This window comes from Lygodium microphyllum, chromosome 12, assembly GCF_053477565.2.
Source record: "Lygodium microphyllum isolate KBCC chromosome 12, Lygodium_microphyllum_v1.1.10, whole genome shotgun sequence".
In the NCBI taxonomy this organism is placed as follows: domain Eukaryota; kingdom Viridiplantae; phylum Streptophyta; class Polypodiopsida; order Schizaeales; family Lygodiaceae; genus Lygodium; species Lygodium microphyllum.
In genome coordinates this window covers 32,083,544-32,105,334 of record NC_141146.1, presented here as the reverse complement: position 1 = coordinate 32,105,334, position 21,791 = coordinate 32,083,544, and positions in this window count along the sequence as shown.

The window sequence follows — 21,791 nt, the reverse complement described above, 5'->3', positions numbered from 1 at the left end:
ACTTTAAGGGCATCATAGTCACTAAATTGCCCAGTATCTCTTGATACTAATCACCTAGTGATTCTTAGCACTTGTGCTCAACTAAAACTGGAATTGTTTGGAGCTGATTTGCTGCTGAACTTGCAATCTCAGAATGGGCAAGAATTCACCGACATCCCGATTCAATGGTGTTGGATTCCACACATGGCAAACTAGGATCAAATATATCCCAATGAAGAAAGGCTTGTGGTCAATCACAAGTGGTCAAGAGAAGAAACTAAGGGAAGCTGCACTTTTAGTTGTATGGGATAAAAATGATGACAAGGCTCAAGCAATTATCAAGCTTGAACTTGATGATAGCTGCATTCATCATGTTGATGATTGTGAAACCTCTTACGCGACATGGGATCGATTAGAAAACTAATTTGGAGCTCATTCTAAATCCTCAAAATATGGTTTACTAATTGAATTTTTAAGTCTCGACATGCAAAGTAATACCTCACTTGCAACTCATTTGAATTATATGGAAAGCTTGTTGACACAACTTGCAGGAATCAACGTGAAGATGAATGAAGAAATTTGCATTAGAGTGCTTCTCAAAAGTTTTCCACCTGAATTTGATAATGTGTCTACCACATTAATAAACATGCCAAAGCCGAAACTTGTGGACATCAAAGCCTCTCTCCTGGAAGAAGAAAAGAAAATCAAGAACAAAGGAGAAAGAAGCATCCCAAGAGGAGATCAATAACTCCTCTATGTGAAAGGGAAGAAGAGCGTAGTCTGTGACTTTTGTAAGAAACCTGGGCATATTGAGAAATTCTACTATGCTAAGAAAAAGTCTCAAAGAGCATATCTTGCTACAATCAAAGAAGATGAAGATAACATTGAAGAAGAAGGAGAAGAAGAAAACCAAGATCAAAAGGATAAGACTCACTAGTCCCTCTTCTCTAGTTCATTTTCTAATGATAGATTTTTTTAAAGTTTAACATGTGGACTTGCCTTATGTTCCCACCATAAGCTCCTAAACTCCTCATGTAGCCTTTGCACACTACAGCCTCCACACACTTAGTGAGGCCTTGTAACAGCCTCTAGCTTTGTATGGTTGTTTTTGTTTCTTCCATGTCTACACTTAGCAAGGTTCTACTCACGACAGCCTCTGTATACTTAGTGTCTTTTACGGTTGTGATTGAGGAGGGGTGTTGAGAAATGTGCAATCACATCCACCATAGCCTCTTTGTATGGGTCAAACAAGGCAAACAAACAAATTGCAAATAAAGCCTTAGACTAGGTCATGTATGCACGGTTTATTAAAACCACGATTGTTGAATACCATGGTCCCTTTTTCACCTACCTTCACCTACCAATACCACCTATTGTAAGCCTATAAAAGGCACTCATCCCACACTCATTCTATCAGTCATTATCAATCAGTTGTAGTTGCATTATTCTTTGATAATATTAGTTGTTCTTCCTTGTCAATGCTTATGCCTCATTATGATTGTCTATTTGCTCATCCGTGATCCTCCATAGCATGCATTCTCAGTATTCTAACAAATATCAACAAGCCAAAACGTAAAATCCTTTCCATACTTTGCTAACATGTGCATAAAACAATCGGTTTTTACTAGCAAGAGAAATCCTTACATCCAACCTTCAACTCTTTCAATGTTTTTGTAGTAAATTTGTGCCCTATACCATTTGGGTCACAAGGACTTGGCTGTTAGATACTATCTCATTCAACCCATCACTACTAAGGGATAAAGGGAAAGCCACAGGCTTAAACTTTCTAGCAATTGTTTTATATTTTGTTTCCACGAATGCTTCAACCCTCTTTTTCATCCTTTTATGTTTTTATGTTCAACAATTATTATGTTTCAAGGTGTCATAAGGTTATAATAATGGGTCTTTTTTTAGATCCTATTTGTTTTGTTTTTGTGGAGATTTATGTATTACAATCATTGAAGCTTTTGAATTGAAGTATTTGGGTCTAAGCTATTATCTCAAAGTGTTTCTTGACTAAGTTATTGTCTTGGTCATAGGGTTGCAAGTCTCAAAGTGATAGTGAAGTAAAAGATTTTTGCAAGTAATATAAGATTCAGTTTGATTTCTCTCTCTTTCTTACTTCTTTTGTGAACCAAATGTGAAAGGCCAACTTTGGAATTGAAAGATTGGAGATCCAACTGAGGAGGTAGTCAAAGTAAGAGATGAATGAAAGAGGATGTGCAAACCACATATTCAAGATTTTGGTAATTTTCATAAAGTTTGGAAATTCCTAATGTAATTAATATTTGGACACATGGTCAAATCTTATCCTCTTACTTGAAGGTGAAATTTTCCCTAAATACTATATAAGCAATCCCCCCAAGTCCCACTCTCAAATATGGGGCTAAAATTTAGCCACTTGGTCAAATCTTTACTCCTTATTTGAAAGTGGAACTTGGGAGATTTCCAAATTCTCTAATATGGTATTTGCAATGAAAGTAACAATAGCAAGAGATATGGAGGATCGTGTATTTCTTCTTCTTCTTTATCTTCATTCTTCTTCTTCCTTCATTCTGAACTAATTACAATCCAAGTATCCTCTAAAGAGATAGATACCTTTTGACCTTTTTTAGGACTCTTCACACATATGCTACTTTATTTGTTCATACATAGGTTATAGCTTATCATATGCTTTATATCTCATCACTCCCTCTCAAGCTGAAAGTGAGATTGCAAATATAATACCCCAAGTGCACTCCTATAGTACTCAAATTTATCCTTACATAATGCTTTGGTAAAGATATTAGTGACTTAGTCATTGGTTTTAATATATAATAAGTCTATCTCTCCATCCATAACCTTCTCTCTGATAAAATGGTAGTGCAATTTGATATGCTTTGTCATTGCATGGTAGAGTGGGTTCTTTAGCAACATAATATTGCTAATGTTTGCTCACATATCACATTAACAATCTCAGCCATGTTTGCTCACAAGTTGCTAATGCAATACCTCTATACTCTACTCATGTGCTAGATAGAGCAACTGTAGGTTGTTTCTTGCTACTCCAACTTACCATGGATGAACCAAATGAGAATGTATAGCCACTAGTGGATCTTCTATCCATGATATTTCCAACCTAGTTTCCATTTGTTTAGCCAAACAATGTAGGCTTGATTCCTTTCTCATAGAAGAAGCCAAAGATAACTATCTTCTTCACATATCTCGAGACTCTCCTCACTACATCTAAATGTGACTTGCATGGTTTCTATATAAAGTAACTAATGACTCCCCAGTGATGAGTAACTCAAGTTAGGACTAGTAATGGTTAAGTAGATTAGGCTACCAACCATCTTCTTGAACATAATGACATCTTCCACATAGTGTCTATCATCCGCTATCTTAATGTATTGATCCAAGGGTATATCCATTAGTTTACATCTTGTCATTGCATACTTCTCTAGCATCGGCAATGAGTATTTGTAAAAATAACACAATGCAATGAACAAAATCTGAGAAAGAGATAGAGAGTACACAATAGATAAGAGGAGAATTAAAAAAAGTTCTTTAGCTCCAAACACTTGATACAAAGATGGCTCTGTCCACCCGTGCGCTTTCACTGTGAAGCTTAGATGGCGATCTAGACAGAAGATAGGTGATGAGCTTAAGGCTAGCTCAAATAACTTTGATTGGGTGAAAGAATGGATCATGAAAACTGTGAAGGGGTCTACCTTTTATAGCCTGTGAAGGGGATCATGATGGATGACCTTTCATTTACACTTATGTCTGTTGACTTTCCACGTGTAGGTGTGTCTATTGACCTTCCATGTGCACATGTGTCTGTTGACCTTCCATATGCACATGTATCTATTGACCTTCCGTATGCACATGTATTTGTTGACCTTCCATGTGCACCTCCACTAGTTGGCTAGGGAATATTCCATTTACCATTGGCTAGGGCCCCTGATTACTCCCTTACCCTGCAACTCGATGTAATGTGTCTTGAGTTGCTACCAGCTTAACTACTATGTCTAACCCAAAGATTAGACCCACAATGGTCACCTTTTGGCCATCCTGTCACATAGACCTCATCTAACATACAAGTCAGGACTCAATCAATATCTAAGCTCACATATGGCTTCTCCTCATAATGGAGGCCTTACAACTTTGAGTATCATGGATCATTGGTGGCACCTTATGAGGGTGGAACATTGAGCAGATCTAACAACCCCCCTCAATGTCCACCACTCACAGGTGAACTATCTCATCGGCCCAATGCCGAGTCTTTGAATATGAACTTGAAGCAAATCCTTCGTAAGTGCTTTGGTGAAGATATCTGCTCCATTCTTCTCTGTTGGATAGTAAACCACCAGTTCCACTATCCCATCCTTGATCAAATCATGCACATAGTGATAGTGGATCTCTATATGTTTGGTGCATGCATGAAACACTGGATTGTTGGCAATGGCGATACAACTCTGATTGTCACATCTCAACATAGTTGTTTCTTCATCCTGCACTCCCATATGCATAGGATCCTTCTCAACCATACTGCTTCACGTATAGCACAACAAGCTTCCTTGTACTCTGCTTCAGTAGAAGAAAATGCCACTATTGGTTACTTCTTGCTAATCCAAGATAAAATTCCTAAGCCCAAAGAGAAACAATAACCAGAAACTGACTTCTTGGAATCACTATCTCTTGCTCAATTTGAGTCATAGTTCCCCACAAGAGAAGTTCCAGGAACTATATGTGATATCATAGTCAAGAGTTTCCTTCAAGTATCTGAGCACCCACATCCAAGCTTTCCAGTGACTCTCATGAGGTTTTTTGGAGAACCTTCTCAAACCTCCCAATGTCTGCCAGTGCTAATGTATCCTCAATGGATAACTTTGCATTCATCTCCATAGGTGTAGCTATTTCCCTTCCACTTGGTCATACCAAATGCCTTTAGGATCTCTCATGCATACTTCTTCTGAGAGATGAAGATCTTTCTTGACTCTTGCCAGACTTCAATCCCCAAACAATAGTGGAGCAAGTCTGTCATTTCAAACTCAGATTTCAAAGCCTTTTGAGTTTGATTGATCGTATCTTCATAGTCACCTGTAATAAGAAGGTCGTCCATATATAGGACAATCACTACAGACTTTTCACCATCCTTGTAAGCATACAAGTTAGCACCTGAGACACATCTTTGAATTTTAAGCTTAAAAGGACTTATCTATCCACTGGTACTATGCTCTGGGGGCTTGTTTCAGCCCATACAATGCCTTCTTCAGTTTGCACACTTTGTTCTCAGAAGGGGGGGCCTCAAACCCTGGTGGCTGAGCCACTTACTCCTCCTCCTTGAGGTCACCATTTAATAATGTTGACTTAACATCCATTTGGTAAACTAGCCACTGCTTGTGAGCAGCCACTACAAGTACTATGCGAATAGTGGTCATTCTAGTAGTTGGGGAAAATGACTCTTGAAAATCAAACCCTTCAAACTATGAAAATCCTTGTGCAACTAGTCTGGCTTTGTACTTTTCTAAGGTACCATCAGCCTTGTACTTTACCTATCAAATCCACTTGGTGCCAATAACCTTCTGCTTTGCTGGCCACAATCCACTAGCTCCCAAGTGTCATTCTTCATTATGTTTTCATACTCGGCTTCCTTTCATGCTTGATCTACAAGTGCTTCTTCTAAGTTAGTTAGCTCATTTATTTCTCTCATAATCTCAGTCATCAAGGCCATATTGACTATGTAAGCAAAAGCCCTCCTTTGCTCCTCTATTCTTTGAGACCTCCTTGGTCCCATCTGCCTTCTCCTCAACAAAAGTAGGCATAAGATTCTTGTGGTCATAGAGTTGCTTCACCCAATGCGGCAATGGCTTTTCTAGTGGGGTGATGTCAGGTTGATGAACTTTTTCCTCATCATTTTAAGATGATGCTTCCTCCTCCTTAAGGATAGGGACAACTCTCCGGACATGTTCATAGTGGACTACTTCTTTGCTTGATGATAAAATGGAAGAACTTGCCTTCTCCTCCTCCATTGTATGCGACTACTCCTTAAACACCACATCACGGCTCGCGATGATCTTCTTTGCCTCTTGGTCATATAATTTGTAAGCCTTCTGCTCATCACTATAACCCAATAATATACATTTTTTGCTTTTTGGTTTTAACTTGTTTCTCTTCTCATTTGGAACATGTGCATAACATTCACATCCAAAATTTTTGAAATGTGAGATAGATGGTTTCTTACCAGTATAAGCCTCATGAGGTGTTTTTCCCTCCAATTTAGAATGTCGACTACAATATTAACAACTTCAACCTAAAAATGGTTAGGAAATCCCTTGCCCTTTAGCATGCATCTTGCCATCTCGACAATGGTGCGATTCTTGCATTCCACAACACCATTCTACTAAGGTGTGTGAGGCATCGTCAAGTGATGCTTTATCCCTTTGCTCTTCCAAAAGTCCTCAAACTCCTTTGAGTTGAACTCACCACCACCATATGTTCTAAATTTTCTTCAGACTTTTCCCTGTTTCATTCTCAACAAGTTTTAGCTATTCTTTAAACTTACCAAAATCTTGAGCCTTATCATGATGGAAGTACACCACATCTTCCTACTGTAGTCATCGACAATCAACATAAAATAAGATCCCCCCAAGGCATGTGTAGGCATCTTACTGCACAAGTCAACATGCACCAACTCTAGAGGAGCCTATGCTCTATTCTTGTTTTCCTGTGGAAATGCCTTTCTCTGTTGCTTGCCCCTCATACAAGCTTCACATGGTTCCTTCAATTCAATCACTGCAGGCAGGTGAGCAACCATACCTTGCTTGTGCATCTCCTTCAACACTGCAAATCCGGTGTGTCCAAACCTTTCATGCCAAAGCTTACTTGTGCCTACTCCAGTGGTAGCTGTAAGAGCACTTAGCTCATACAGGTTGTTTCTTCTTTCTCCTTTGCCGAAAACTTTGCCAGCACTATCAATAATTTTTGCACCTATCTTCTTGAACCTCACTTCATGACCAAGGCATAGTGAACAGAATCTGAGAAAGAGATAGAGAGTACACAAGAGATAAGAGGATAATTAAAAATTTGTCTTTAGCTCCAAACAACTAATACAAAGATGGCTTTGTCCACTCGTGCGCTTTCATTATGAAGCTTAGATGGCAATCTAGACAGAAGATAGGTGAAGAGCTTAAGGCTAGCTCGAATAACTTTGATTGGGTGAAAGGATGGATCATGAAAACTTTGAAGGGGTCTACTTTTTATAGCCTGTGAAGGGGGTCATGATGGATGACCTTCCATATGCACTTGTGTTTGTTGACTTTCCATGTGTACGTGTGTCTGTTGACCTTCCATGTGCACATCTATCTGTTGACCTTTCATATGCACATGTATATGTTGATCTTCCATGTGCACCTCCACTAGTTGGCTAGGGAATATTCTTAGGAATATTTCCTTTACCGTTGGCTAGGGCCCCTGATTACTCCCTTACCCCACAACTCGATGCAATGTACCTCGAGTTGCTACCAACTTAACTACTCTATCTAACCCAAAGATTAGACCCACAACGGTCACCTTCTTGCCATCCAGTCACATAGACCTCATCTAACATACAAGTCAGGACACTCAACCAATATCCGGGCTCACATATGGCCTCTCCTTGTAATGGGGGCCTTACAAATTTGAGCACCATGGATCATTGGTGGCACCTTATGAGGGTGGGGCATTGAGCGTATCTAACAGTATTGTCTCTATACTAGCCAGACTCCATGTGGAGTATCAATCACCTCAATGCCAAGAAAGTACCTCAATAAGCCAAGATCCTTAATGTCAAATTCCTCATGTAGCCCATGCTTTCAGCAATCTCTCTCTCTAAAGTACTGGTAAGAATGACATCATTGCCATAGATGACCATAACAACCATTCTATCTCTGAGATAAAGAGAATAATCAACCATGTTTTGCGGAAATCCCATGCTACATAAGAACTTACTAATCCTCTCACACCAAGCTCTTGGTTCTTACTTCAATCCATACAATGTCTTCCTCAATTTGTACACATAATGGAGATATTTGTGGTGAAGATACCCTTTTGGCTAATCCATGTATACCTCTTCCACCAATGTACTATTCAGGAAAGCATTCTTCACATCCATTTGATATAATTTCTAGCTATAGATAGAAGCCAATGAAATAATCTATGTCTCTTCATAATTCAAACCATATGTTTGAGCATAACCTTTTGTAATTAACCTTGAATTGTATCTTTCCAATGAACTATTAGATTTGCATTTGACTTTGTATACCCACTTGCAGCCAATTGCCTTCTTGCCATAAGGCAACTCAACTAAGTCCCATGTATTGTTCTTTGTCAGTGCATCTATCTCTTCATCCATAGCATTCTTCCAATCTTTGTTTCCAACTACCTCTTCAAAGCAAGTGGGCTCAACATGCTAAACATATGATACCATGCATACATAATGCATCTTCATGAAGCCATTATATGCCAATCTATCCACTAGATGTCTCACTGTATATGATCTCCTCAATTGCAGTACACTAGATGGTGTCTCAACCATTCTTACATTTGGTGGAACATACTTTCCTGTAATATCTACCCCTAGAGTTCTTACATGTGGTATGGAAAACTCATCATCCATAGATGCATCCTCAAAACTTTCACCCATAGGCTTCTTCCCTTTTGCAATCTTTGCTCTTTTTTGTGCACTTTTCAACTTGCCATTCCATGGGCTATAACTACCACCACTACTTTCCTCATGGTCTTGAGGTCCAAACATATCCTCAACAATATGATTTCTTTGACCATTGTTTGCTGCAATTTTCTTTATATACCCATCATCATCACTACTCTCATAGACATCCATTTCAAATACAGCTTTCGATTGATACCAAGATTCATACTCACTGAATCTTACATCCCTAATTATGTGAACCTCTTTACGATAGGATCATAACATTTATAGCCATTCTTCTCATCTAGGTACCCAAGAAAAATGCATTTAATAGCTTTTGTTTTTATCCTCTTCCTCAAATAATTAGGAGCATGTACATAACATATGCAACCTGACACCCTAAAGTATGCAATTGTAGGTATCCTACCATACATCTTCTCATATGGAGACATATGATGTATTAAGGTTGTAGGCATCCTATTCATGATTTGGACTGCAGTATCTAACTAGGTCAACGACATGTGCATCTAATTCATCATTGCCCTTACTACTTCTGTTGTCTCCCAAATAGTAGGAGAACTTGTTTGATATATATTCCCCACCATTATCTGATCTCAAAAAATGTATATATCCTCCAAATTTCTTTTTTGTCATAGCATAAACTCCAAAAACTTATCAAATGCTTCACTTGTGTGTTGCAAAAAATACACCCATGTCATCATGCTAGAGTCATCAATGAAGGTGATATAGAACCTCAATTTTCCACTCGAGGAGACATTCTGACATGGACCCCAAATATCAAAATGTATCATTTCCAAATGATAGCTACTCACTCTTCCCCTCTTTGGAAATGGGAGTTTAGACTACTTGCCAAACTAACAAGCCTCACATACATGATCATAATTTACATATCCAAACTGCAAAAGCCCATGAACCACTTGTTTTGACTGCATCTATTTAAGTCTTTGCAAATTCACATGTCTAATCCTTCTATTCCATAGTTATACATCTTTATCTTGTCCATGCCATGTTTCAACATACATAGATATTTGGATGATGGGAGTTCTTGCATCCAAAGAAAATAACTTTCCTTTCTTTTGACCACAAGCAATAAGTCTACCAAGTCTTCCATTTCTTAACTCCTCAATAAAACACCCATACTTGTTAAAATTCACTTGAAATCCTTGATCAGCCATTTGACCAACTGATGGAAAATTTTTAATGATAGTAGGCACATATAAGACACCCTTAAGCTTATTTCCAATCCCATCTCTAGTCACCAAGCACACACTCCCAATATGAGTTATTTTATGCAATGTGTCATCTCCTATAGCCGCATACTCTTCAGTTTGCATTTGCTACTTTTTATCAAACCATTATGTATGGTATGTCATATGGTTTGTAGCACATGAATCCAAGAACCAGTCATCCTCTTAAGGAGGGCACATCATACTACCAAGTACATGCTCCATGGCAAAGAGATGACCTCTAGGTGATGAACACCTCTAGAACCATAGCCACCATTGCTATACCATAGTGCCTAAACTAAGTCCTTCCTTGCCCCTTGAATATACCATTTTTCTTGTGAAAGTAGTCTCTTTGAAAGTGATAAATTGCCCACAATAATGACATGCACCATTTCTCTGTGGACTAGAGTATCATTTGCCTCTAGAGTATGATCTCCCCCTACCTCTAGGCATAAAATCACCATGTCCAAAGTTACCAAAACTTCATGTAAAGGTGTCTCCATGGCCATAAGATGATCCTCTAGATATAAATGAGCTACCACGGCCTTGTCATTGATAAAACACACTTTCTTGATTTGCATTCTTTCCACTGCTTGATGTGTTGAGGCCCAACTTAATCTCCTCCATAAGAAGAACAGAATTTAACTCTTCAAAATCAAGCATAGAACCTACTTCATAGAAATGAAGGTATCAAGGGACTTGTATGATGCGTCCAAGTCCATTTAGAGTGATAGATACCAAATCATGATCATCAATTGGTGTATTTATTGAAGCAAGATCTTTTGCAACCTGCTTAATTTCTACCATATAATTAATTATGCTTCTATTTTCTCTCCATGCACCATGAAACCTCTACTTTAGCTATTTTTTTTGGCCTATGTGCATGTGCCATACATCTTTTCGGTGATTTCCTAAGCATCCTTGCAAGTATTTGCCTTTTTAATGTGCAGAATCAATATCTCTAATATACATATAGATATCCAATGCAAAACTTTCTTGTTTTTGCTAGTCCAATACTTATATGCCTTTTTCTCATCCTTGGTAGATTCATCAAGTAGTTTTGGACATGCATCTTCACTTTTAATAAGGTCCTAAAGACCTCTTCCCATCAAGAAATTTTCCATATGGTAGGACCACACACTGTAATTGTCCTTTGTCACTTTATCACCCACAATTTGCACAATCTTTGTATTTTTTAACATTATGATAGCTGCAAACTCAACAAAACCAATTGTATATAATGTACAAAATTATTATCCAAGCATATGAACACAACCAAGTATCAACTAGTCACCAAATTGAGACCATAAAGCATTCAAAATCCCTAGGGAAATGCATATAAATTGAGTTCCATTGTAATAAGTGTTGTTCACGTGTCCAAATACTATTACATGTGCCCATACATCATGCCCATATAGTAAACATTGTCTTTCCAGCAAGAAACAATGAAAATGGAGCTTAAACAGTGCCCATATGATTCAAAATGTATCAAAACATGGGTCTAAAATTGGCTAATTTTCACTACTAATTTTCTATAGTTTTTCATTCCAACAATGAGTCCAAGACGAAGCTCAACCCATAGTGATTTTCCTAGAATTTTTTTGACATTTTTTTCCCTTCTGAATTGGCACCTGAAAATGACACCTTTAAGATTTGGACCAAACTAGTTTCCTCTCTATAGTGTGAACAAAAAAAAAATGAACCAATTCTACAAAAAACCGATTCAATCCCTTACAGTGTGAACACAAATTTAAAATAACTAGATCATAGGAGCTCAAGTCTAAAAGTAGATTTAATATGAGGGGGTTGACTTGATTAAGGCTAGTGATTAGCCTTATTAAATAAAGGCTATCCACCAACAACCAAGCTTCACGCTATGGAAGCAATATTTGTTGTCATCATTTTGGCATTTCCAACCCCATGGCATGCACTCATGGTAATTAAATGGATCAAGAACATCCTCGTCTCCTCCAAAATGACATTCCAAGCTCAACCCCTTTTTTTCCCTTGTTTTACCCAATTTTGGGCCTGTTTATAGCAGCAATCCTAAACCAATTCACTTCAATTTCTTGGTCATATCCTACTCTAAATGCAACAAAAATCAAAGCTCAAGTACTGAAATGATTTATCCTACTTTCCTAATCATTAAATACTCAAAATACTTACTTGCAAAGATTGAACTCCAAATCTCCTACCTACATCAAGCACCAATTTGGGGGTGAAACCCTACTTTGACACTCAATTTAAAGTGCACAAGTGCTAAATCTTGAATCCATTGGTCCCGGAAACAGAATCAAAATGAAGTGGGAGATCACACTTGACTAGCAAGGCCCGCGAACCGCTTATTGTTTCAAGCGTTTCAAGTGAGCTCTAATGGCTATCTCTCACCTAGTCAACATGCTTCCAATCCTACGAGTGTAGTGAGATTACCTTAATGCATGAATGAGTAGCCTCCTCCCTCAAGCACTTCGGTAGCTCCATGATCCATGATGCAAGCTCAAGCAAGCTCAACCCTCTACCATCAAGCTCCATCCACCATAGCCATGAGTGTGAGACAAGAGAAGAAAAGAGAAAAGAAGAAGAGAGGAGAAGATGGAGAGCTTCTCCACCACGGTCCCTCACCCTCACACACTCACCCCCTCATACTCTCACACTCCCTCTCTCAAGCACAAGCATAAGAAAGAGGAAGAGAAGAGAAGAAGAAGATAGCTACTTTTTCCACATACCAAGAATGAGGCTTCTCCTTCACTTTTTGAGTTTATATACAAACCCTAAATCCCTTGGGCACCAATCCCCTATTTTACATGACCAGGCATCTTGCCCAGGTCCTCTTTTCCTATTCCCTTCTATTTACCTTAACCCTTCACCTGTACTAGTCTAGATTTTACAATTTTCACACGAGGGAGTTTGGCGCTCTTTTACAAAGTTTTAGGAGTGTCTTTCAAAAAATGCTCCTTTTTCCTTTTCTCCTTCTTATTGACTTCATTGGGTTTTCATTTTGGATTTTTCTTGGATTTATTTTGGTTTTTTATTTTTCTTGTCATGTACTAGGGTTAACAACCAGGCTCTACTTGCTAACCAAATCTCACAACAATTTGGGATTTTGCTTCCGGTACCTCTACTAGTACTATCCGAGAGAAAGAGTGAAAGAATGGGAAAGCTTTTTACCAATTGCTTGCTTGCTCAAATCCTTGCTTATTCTCCTTTCCTTTAGCCTTCAAAACTAGCCTCTCTTAGTGGCAACACTTTGATATCATCTCACAAATCACGTGGTGAGGAGACTTGCTTGAGCTACTATGCCAAACACATGCCATATAAATAAGAAGAAACTCACTTAAGAATATAAGAAGAGAGATGTTGTTGGGGGTAAAGGTGCCTTTGCCTAGCCGCCCATGTATTACTACACTGACAATCACCGCCACTGCACACTGCAGGTGGCGGGCGCCCATCACCATCACTTTATTCTTTATTCTTTTAGTGACAGTTTGAATAAAGGAAGGCCCGGTCACACATTGTGATTGTTGGAGTTCCCATTTCTTGTCTCTCTCTTTCTTGCTCTTGCTCTCCTGCCATAGCTCTCGAGTCCAAGCTTCACTCCTTCTCTCCCTTTCAACTGGTATCAGAGCTCAGCTTCCCGACTCTTGAGCTTGGTTCGTGGCATTCTTAGCTTCCCATCGACTCCCCACTCACATTGGGTCTCCTTCCCAACAGCCATATCTCATTCTCTTGAGCTCCCATCACTCCCCGGCTTCCCGAACTTCTTCCCCGGCCTATTGAAGCACCATCAGGGCATTGACATTGAGGTATTGCTTCATTATTTCAGAGTTTTACTTCAATTCTCAGGACTCCTTCCAGCTCTCGTCACTCCCCGGCTTCCCGAGCACCGGCATTGTTGGGCATCTTCAAGGGTTTTATTTGATCATTTTATTCAGGTTTTTACTTCTGTTCTCAGGTCTCACAGGCTGTAAACAAGCTGTGGACAGCCATAGCTCACACCTCTTGGAGCTTCCTTCATCTGGATCTTGCTTCCAGCCTATCAAGGCTTGCTTAGGCTTGGTGTAGGCCTTCTTTGGCCCTCATTTGTGCCCCCTTTGGGCCCCATTGTTGATACGTGAGACAGCAGATCCCCCACCCAGCTCACGTTTTTTTTTTGTGCCTATTTCAAAATCTGGCCCAAAAATCACTCTTTTTGTCATATCTCGAGCATTCGGAACCCGATTCATGCAAGGAAAGAGTCTAAGTAGGGATTTTGGCACGTTCCAGACGTGATGGTGATGTTGGATTTGCCAAATTCTGACGACAAAATCTTTTGCAACAGATTTCAGATCTGAGACAGTATGTATTTGTATGTCTATGCTTGTTTGGGCATGACTACATAACCGGTTTGATGCCTATTGCATCCCGATTGATTGGGGGATTGAAGCTACATGTAATGCTATGATTTTGGCCTGATTTTGGGGCTGAAAATACACAGTTTATAAGAATAAATGCATGCTGAATACTCTTGGACTGAAGCTATCTTTCATGCTTTGACATATGCCTATTGGTTCCGAATGTATATCTTGGGTTATGCTATGATGTATTGATCATCGAGGGATGACTTTGAGCTTGTCATTGAATTTGGATGCTTTTGGAAGCTTGAGCTTATTTCAGCCCACACTTATTGACATTTGTATATGCTTTGATAGTGATGCTTCTTGGGTTTATGCGTACCCGTTGCCTACAGCTTGATGCTCATGTCACGGTTGATTACCCTATGCATACGTTGAGCTTGAGTGCTCATTGAAGCTCCACCTTGGATGCATTTTGGATTATCTAGAGTAGTCTTGGATGTTACTTGGCTTGTCAGAGTTTGGATTGGGATGTATTTGATGTCTTACATGCTTACGGATGCTACATATGGATGCTATACCGCCTACATGTTTGGGATGTACTATTGATGTATTGTCTTAGACTTATGTCATTGGCACTTTGTCTTGCCTTGGCTTGAGCTCTTGAGCTCGTACATATGACTTTTGTGCCAGTGGGAGCATTCTTGAATGCTTATCAGACATTGAGCAGGTGGTACTTTTATGCGTTGAGCTATTACATGCCATTGAGCACTTATAGACACTTGAGACTGGGACTTCTTACCTTTTGGGATGATACATCATATGTCTTGGTTCAATATATTCTTATGAGCTAAGTCTCAGTTTTGAATCTATATCTTTGTAAACTGACACCTACTTCTGTCAAGTTTTGGTAGTGGCAAGAACACTTTGCCCCGTTGAGACTGGGGGGTGTGCCTACTCACTAGCAGATGTTTGTATGGCATACGTGGGTGTTGGATTCATGCTTATCGACCGTCATATGCTTATGCTATGTCCGCATGATGCCGGCTTTGGTCTTGGCAATATCTGATTGCCTTGGGATCCGATTTTGGCACTGTTAGCTCTCTTTTACTGAAATCTGAAATTTATTACAGCAAGCATATATGTATAGACTGACATGGATTTTTCATGCTGAAACACTCTGAAATGATGTACTTTCACTAGTACTTGGTGGGCAACAGCTTTGGTTCCACTTTCTTCGCCTTTTTTCCTTGATTTTGGTGATTTTTTTGTCATTTTCTGCAGTAAACAGCAAGCAGTTTTGAACTGTCTACAGTCTTCCAGCCTACATTATGGCGAGTTTGTCCACTAATCATGCTATTTTCAACATCACTAAGTTTGATGGTATAATTTACTCTTATTGGAAGAGCCAGATTTGGCAGGTGTCGGTACAGAAATCGCAGATCAAACCTTTGAGTTTAAGCGGGCATCCGCCTGCAACTATGCCAGATGAGGAATGGCTTGAGCTTGATGAGTTATGCAAGTCCACTATTGTATTGTCTCTCACAGAACAGGTTCACTATAATGTCTTTGAGGAAGAGCAGAGTGCTTGGCAGTTGTGGGAAAAGATCAAAAATCTCTATGACAAGAAAAGTCCAGCGAGTCAGATGTATTGGCTGAAGCAGCTTATGGATCTGCATATGAAGGAGAATGTGACTATGTCTGCTCACTTGAGTCAGTTCCATGCTATACTCAAGAACTTGACTTCATAGGATGTCACTCCTCTTTTCTTGCTTGGTACTCTTAATGAGTCATGGCATTAGGGCCAAAAACGTTTCAAAAATGGCACTTGTAAGAAAATGATTAAGTTACTAATTAGTTGAGGTTTTAAAATAATGAACCCTCCAAATTTGGCCATTCAGACGTGATTAATGAGAGAATTTATTATTCATTTCAGAGGTTAGCCATTAAATGCCTAAGGACGTTAACTCATGTCAGAGGTCACTTTTCGGCCATTATTCTTTCATTTTGAATATTTTACTATCACGTTTCCCACCAAAATCACGCTTCTTTTTTCTCATCCATTCATTTGAATCATCATTCTCTCCTCTTCACTTTGTTTCTTAGTTCTTAAAGTAGATTTTACTCTATCATAAACTTTCTCACCAAAATCACGTCCGGTTCTTACCAGCAGCGTGCATTGGTCTCCCTTCATCTCCTTTCACAAAATCTTGAGAAGGTGATCAACAATCAAAAGAGTCTCTACACAGAGGATCAATACCACTTACTTGCCAATTGAGCTATAGAGATATGGTCCTCCATGGACCTGAGACGAGATCATCTTGTTAGTTTTCAGCAGACCCAACTAGGTTGGGACATCCAAGCCGCATCTTTACTTCAACCCCTAAGATATCCATTCTGTAAGATTTTGTTTCAACTAAATCCAAGCTTTTTCTTCAATCTCTTCAATTTGATTCATAAGAAAATGGGTAAAAGAGTCCCATGGTGTTGATGCAAATTGGTAGGGATAGATATACTAAGGATAATCCTTAAGCTAATAGAATAAAAAGTGAAAATTTTCACTTTGATCTTGACACTTGAAAATAGAATATCTTCATTATACAGTGTTGTAATATCAATTTTTTAGCAAGGACTAATTGATAAGACAAGGATAATATATTATAATTAGAAGAAAGGAAGTACTTTGATTTCTAGGAGATAAAAATATTTACCTAGTAATAGATTAAAAATATTTATTATTCAATTTTGTCTCTTAAAATATAAAAAAATTAAACAAGTAATAGATAGAAGTATTAGTGATATTGTGTATCATATCAACTTTAGAACTAAGATGATTTTATGTGTGCAGGATGCTTCGAAGAATATGAAGGATACAACTTCTTACTTAATATTAGCTCTTGGGAGTATTTTTCTCATTATACCCTCAACTATGATTAGCACTATGGGGTTTCAATATCTTCAATTGTGATTCTTATTAGCACTATCAGATTTCAATACCTAAATGGTGGCTTGATGTCATGGGATGATACTACTCATGATATCATATCCTAGCAAATCTCTTAAGATCTATTCCCTTGATTTGTAAGAAGAAATAGAAAGGACTTGAATCTATTTCTTTCTCTCAGAACTCTGATTCTAAAGCAGACTGATTTTATAATTGAAAGCATCACTACATTATTGATGCTTTATCCTTGTATATCTTTTTTCAAATGTAATATATCTCAATTTCACAAAAAAAAAGACCATCAAAATAATCAGTCTCCATTTTACAAAAAAAATTTACATAACTTTATTACGCTCTGAAAAAAATTCAAAAAATTTTTAAGCTTTTTTTAAGCTCGTTTGCTATTTTTACACAAAAAGAGACCCAAAAAATCACAAAAAAACCACCCAAAAATAGCATTGCCGATACAACGTGAATATGGGTATCCAAGACGCTCTTGCTATTTTTAAAAATATTTTAAAGTAAAAAATGGCCTAAAAAAGACCCAAAAAATCACAAAAAAACCACCCAAAAATAGCATTGCCGATACAACGCGAATATGGGTATCCGAGACGTGTGGTTTTTTTGTGATTTTTTGGGTCTTTTTTAGGCCATTTTTTTGCTTAAAAATATTTTTAAAAATAGCAAATGAGCTCAAAAAAATCTTTAAAAATTTCTAAAAATTTTTCAAAGCCTAATAAACTCATGGAAATTTTTTTGAATTTTTTTTATAGGTTTAAGATCTCACAAAAAATAAGTTATTACAAGGGGGTGTACTTTGCACGCGTATGTTTACTCCTTCATGATACTGAGGGAGGAGGATCCCTACGGAGATTTTTTTGTGCCACTATTGCACCATATCAAGTCATCCATGATATGCAGCGAAAAGTACAGTACCAAACATTATGCTTTTTGCCACGCTCGCACCGTATGAACTGCTCCACGATACGGTGCGAATATGACCCTGCGAAAATTTGGCTTTGCTGCTCTCGCATCATATCAACTTATCCTCACATGGTTGACTTTATGAATTTATGAATTATCCTTACATTGTTGCTGCTCATGCTCATAAGATCACCCTAATGAATAAAGATTTTAATATGATTAGCAGAATAAGGTACCGAGGATGATGTTTGCAAGAGAAAGATCGATGTACTTGGACCTGTTAATTATAAGAGAATGGGTGAGGTGTATGGGCAAATGGTTATTAATGTTTATTGCACTTCTGAGGAAGAGGACTATCTTAGCATATCTCATGAGGACAAGTCCATGCTAGTTGTAAAAAGGATATTTAATTGTTAGATTCTGTAGTTTATTATTGCATAAGGTAAGGCATTTTGACTCTAAAAAATTTTAGTATATAGAATAATTGTGCTATTGATTGCAAATAACACTCCTTTATTTTTGCTATTAGCTTTAGGACATTGATTGCATCTCTTAGCCAATAAATCTCTAAAATTATGTGTATTGTTGATCCACTGTTATCAATGGAATTTTTTTTTAGATTTGGTTCAAATATAACAATGTCTTTCAAAGCTTTTGATTCCATCACAACTACCATAAATTTTTTTATTACATCGGATACACTCACCAGAGAAATTATCCTCATGAACTCTCTAAGTGGTATCCATGGCCAAGGAAGAATGTGGGTTGAATGGAATACTGCTTGCTTTTTGGTTAATTATTTATTTTATTTGATTATCTATTTTAGTTACATGTTTCCATTTGCAGTGCTGGCAGGCTCCTGACTACCTTCTTGGACACCACATATGAGGATATTGTTGATCCTAGAAAACCATATAACTCTCTCTAACAAGAAGTACCATTGCAAAGTCACAAAGTCATACATATACTTATGGAAAAAGAGTGCTTTTCAAATGTCTGCAGGACAATAGATTCAAAGATACTCAAGATAGATGGAGTGAATGTAAGTCTCTTTCATATTGTTGGTTTTTTTAGGGACCTCTTTTTACCAACTTGTTACATTTTTTCTCGCAATGCTGGCAAGCTCCTCTTCCGAAAAGTTTCTACTTAGCCAGGATACCTTCGTTCTTTGTAAATTTGTTGTTTTAAAGCAAGCCATGAAGATATGGAGGGGTACAAACCATGATAAACGTATTCTTCTTGAGATCCTTCCAGCTGTCATGGACTTTTTAATATCCTGAGATATTTTGAATTTGAAACTCTGCACCGTTACCTTGTCAGGAATCTCCCAGTTTAGAGATGAAAGACTTGGCAATGGCAAATCTTCGATATTCCCATACCTATCCGCTTTAGAGGGCTGCATGCTGCCCATATATACCTTGCTGCCCATACATGCCTTGCTGACCAAAATGTCCCTGGGTGCCATATTGCCCATGCATTACATGTGGGCCAAATTGATTATTAGGGCCTTGCTGCCCAAAATTTCCATGTTGCCCATGTGCACCTGCATTAGGGCCTTGCTGCCCAAAATTGCCATGTGCCTACTGCCCATTACTGTGTGCATGCTGCCCATGTGCACCCTGCATACTATGATGCCCAAAATTTGCATTTTGCCCTTGCATATAGCTTCCACTACGGGGGAGCTGATGTCCCAAGGATGGTTGGGCTAGAAGGGTTTGTCACGAGTGATGGGAGGATGAGTTCATCATGTCGCATAGAGGGCTCACCTAGCTCATAGGTGCTATGGGGAAAACCATGGGTGCTACCAAAACCTTGTTGGTCACATCGAATCTCCAAGAGGGGAGGACGATTGGTCTCACGAGGAGGACCATGCTCCTTGGGTTGAGCCGAGGAGGGTGAGAGGGTGGAGATGAGGGTGCCCAAGTGCTCTACAAGCAAGTCCAGCTTAGCCATCATCTCGCTATGATGCTGATCTTGGCAGTTTTCCATCTCCCTATGGCGGTGTTCTAGCTCTCAATGCCGCTCAGCATGATGGGACTCATGTTGGCATAGTGTGTCATTAAGCATAGCAAAATGGTCCGTCTCGGGGGCCCTTTCTTCAAGCATGTTTTCACGATCCTCTTTGATGGAGCTAGGATCATTCATAGATGCACAAGAATCTTTTATCTTGCGTTGGAAGTCCTCCTGGGCCTTGGCTTTACCCTTATGACCTGCCATACCAGGTGCAGTCCATCGGACCCCATGTCACAAAAACTGCAATATCTCGAGCTAGGGAGCTTCGATTGCCAAGCTTCTTGATTCGAAACAGAGCCCCAAAGGTACTTACGCAATTGAGAATATGATTAAGAGTTGAAGGAAGCTTATCCAATAGGCCTAAAAATAGAAACAGAACTAAAGCAGGTGGAGAAGAATAATGAAGAAGGTGGAGGACTTAAAAGAGAAAAAAACATCCCTAGTGGAGGGGGATCTTGGAGTCTAAGACTGGTTACACACCAAGTGACAAACGGCTAAACCCAGCTTAGAGTGTGGGCATGCACTTTTTGAATTTGGGCATGGACATGGGCGTCATACCTTTACACACCAAATAGACACAATTTGTAAAAAAATAAAAAATATTAAACTTATAAACTTTTAGGTTGATTGCAAATGCAAAAAGTGCACCCTTGTCTCCCACTTTACAAAGTGATGAGGGAAGGCTCCCCGTCCAAAAATGGGTGGGAAGTTCACCTGTTTAGCAGGTAAACAATAGGTCATGTCCTCTCGAGTGTGTAAAGGATTGCGGAGGCTCAACCCTTAAATAAGTATTTTGGTTGGTTAAAACTTACAAAGTGAGTGTCCATCTTTGGTGTATAACCAGTCTAAGGAGAGGGCCTTTGATATAGCTGCTTGTTTTTATGTTGTGCTGATCATGAGAGCCAATAGGTGGGGAGGTGAGTAAGAAGAGCAGCAATAGTATGTGTGAGCTAGGATGTAGAAATTGTCTAACGGGACTGGCCGGTAACTGCAGGTGGCAATCCGTTCTTGGAGCTGAGCGCAACCTACAACTGCTTGCTGCGGGAAAGAAAGGGACCGTAATAAGCTGTACTGGATGGCAGAGGGAATCTCCGAGACAGCCAGGATGAAAGAGGCATCAACTTCCACTTCGACGGATGGGAGTACAAGAGGGAGGCAGCAGGCGGGGAAGCCAATCGGTTACCAACCAAAGGCCATAGGATTTGTAGGGAACTGCGAAATCAGACAGCAGGAGAGTCTGGTTGAGGAGCAAGACGATGTGGAGCACGGATCGGACCAGTTGACGGATGCGAGTAGAAGAAGAAGGCTGGCGAGAAAGTCATTCGGTTACCTGCAAGCATAGAAAACTGCTCAATTCTCAAGGAGCATGGTAGCATTAGGTTTCTGCTCTACGGACAACTAATTTGTTCTGTTGTTGGATTATGCAGAAGCCATAATGGCCCTGGCTTCTCCACTGATACAATCAAAGCTCTTGGTGCAAAATATCGTCAAATAGGTTACTTTGTAATCATTAGCCTTTTTGTGCGTTAGGAATGTTGTACCTTTGAACGATAGAGAGTATATACTCACTCTAGGTTCTTATGCTGAGATTTACGGCTAAGTGTGGACTCAAATTAAGTCTATCTTGAGCTTTCATTTTTAAATGCTTGTAGGTGTCTTTTCAGATGCTTTGATTTAAAAAG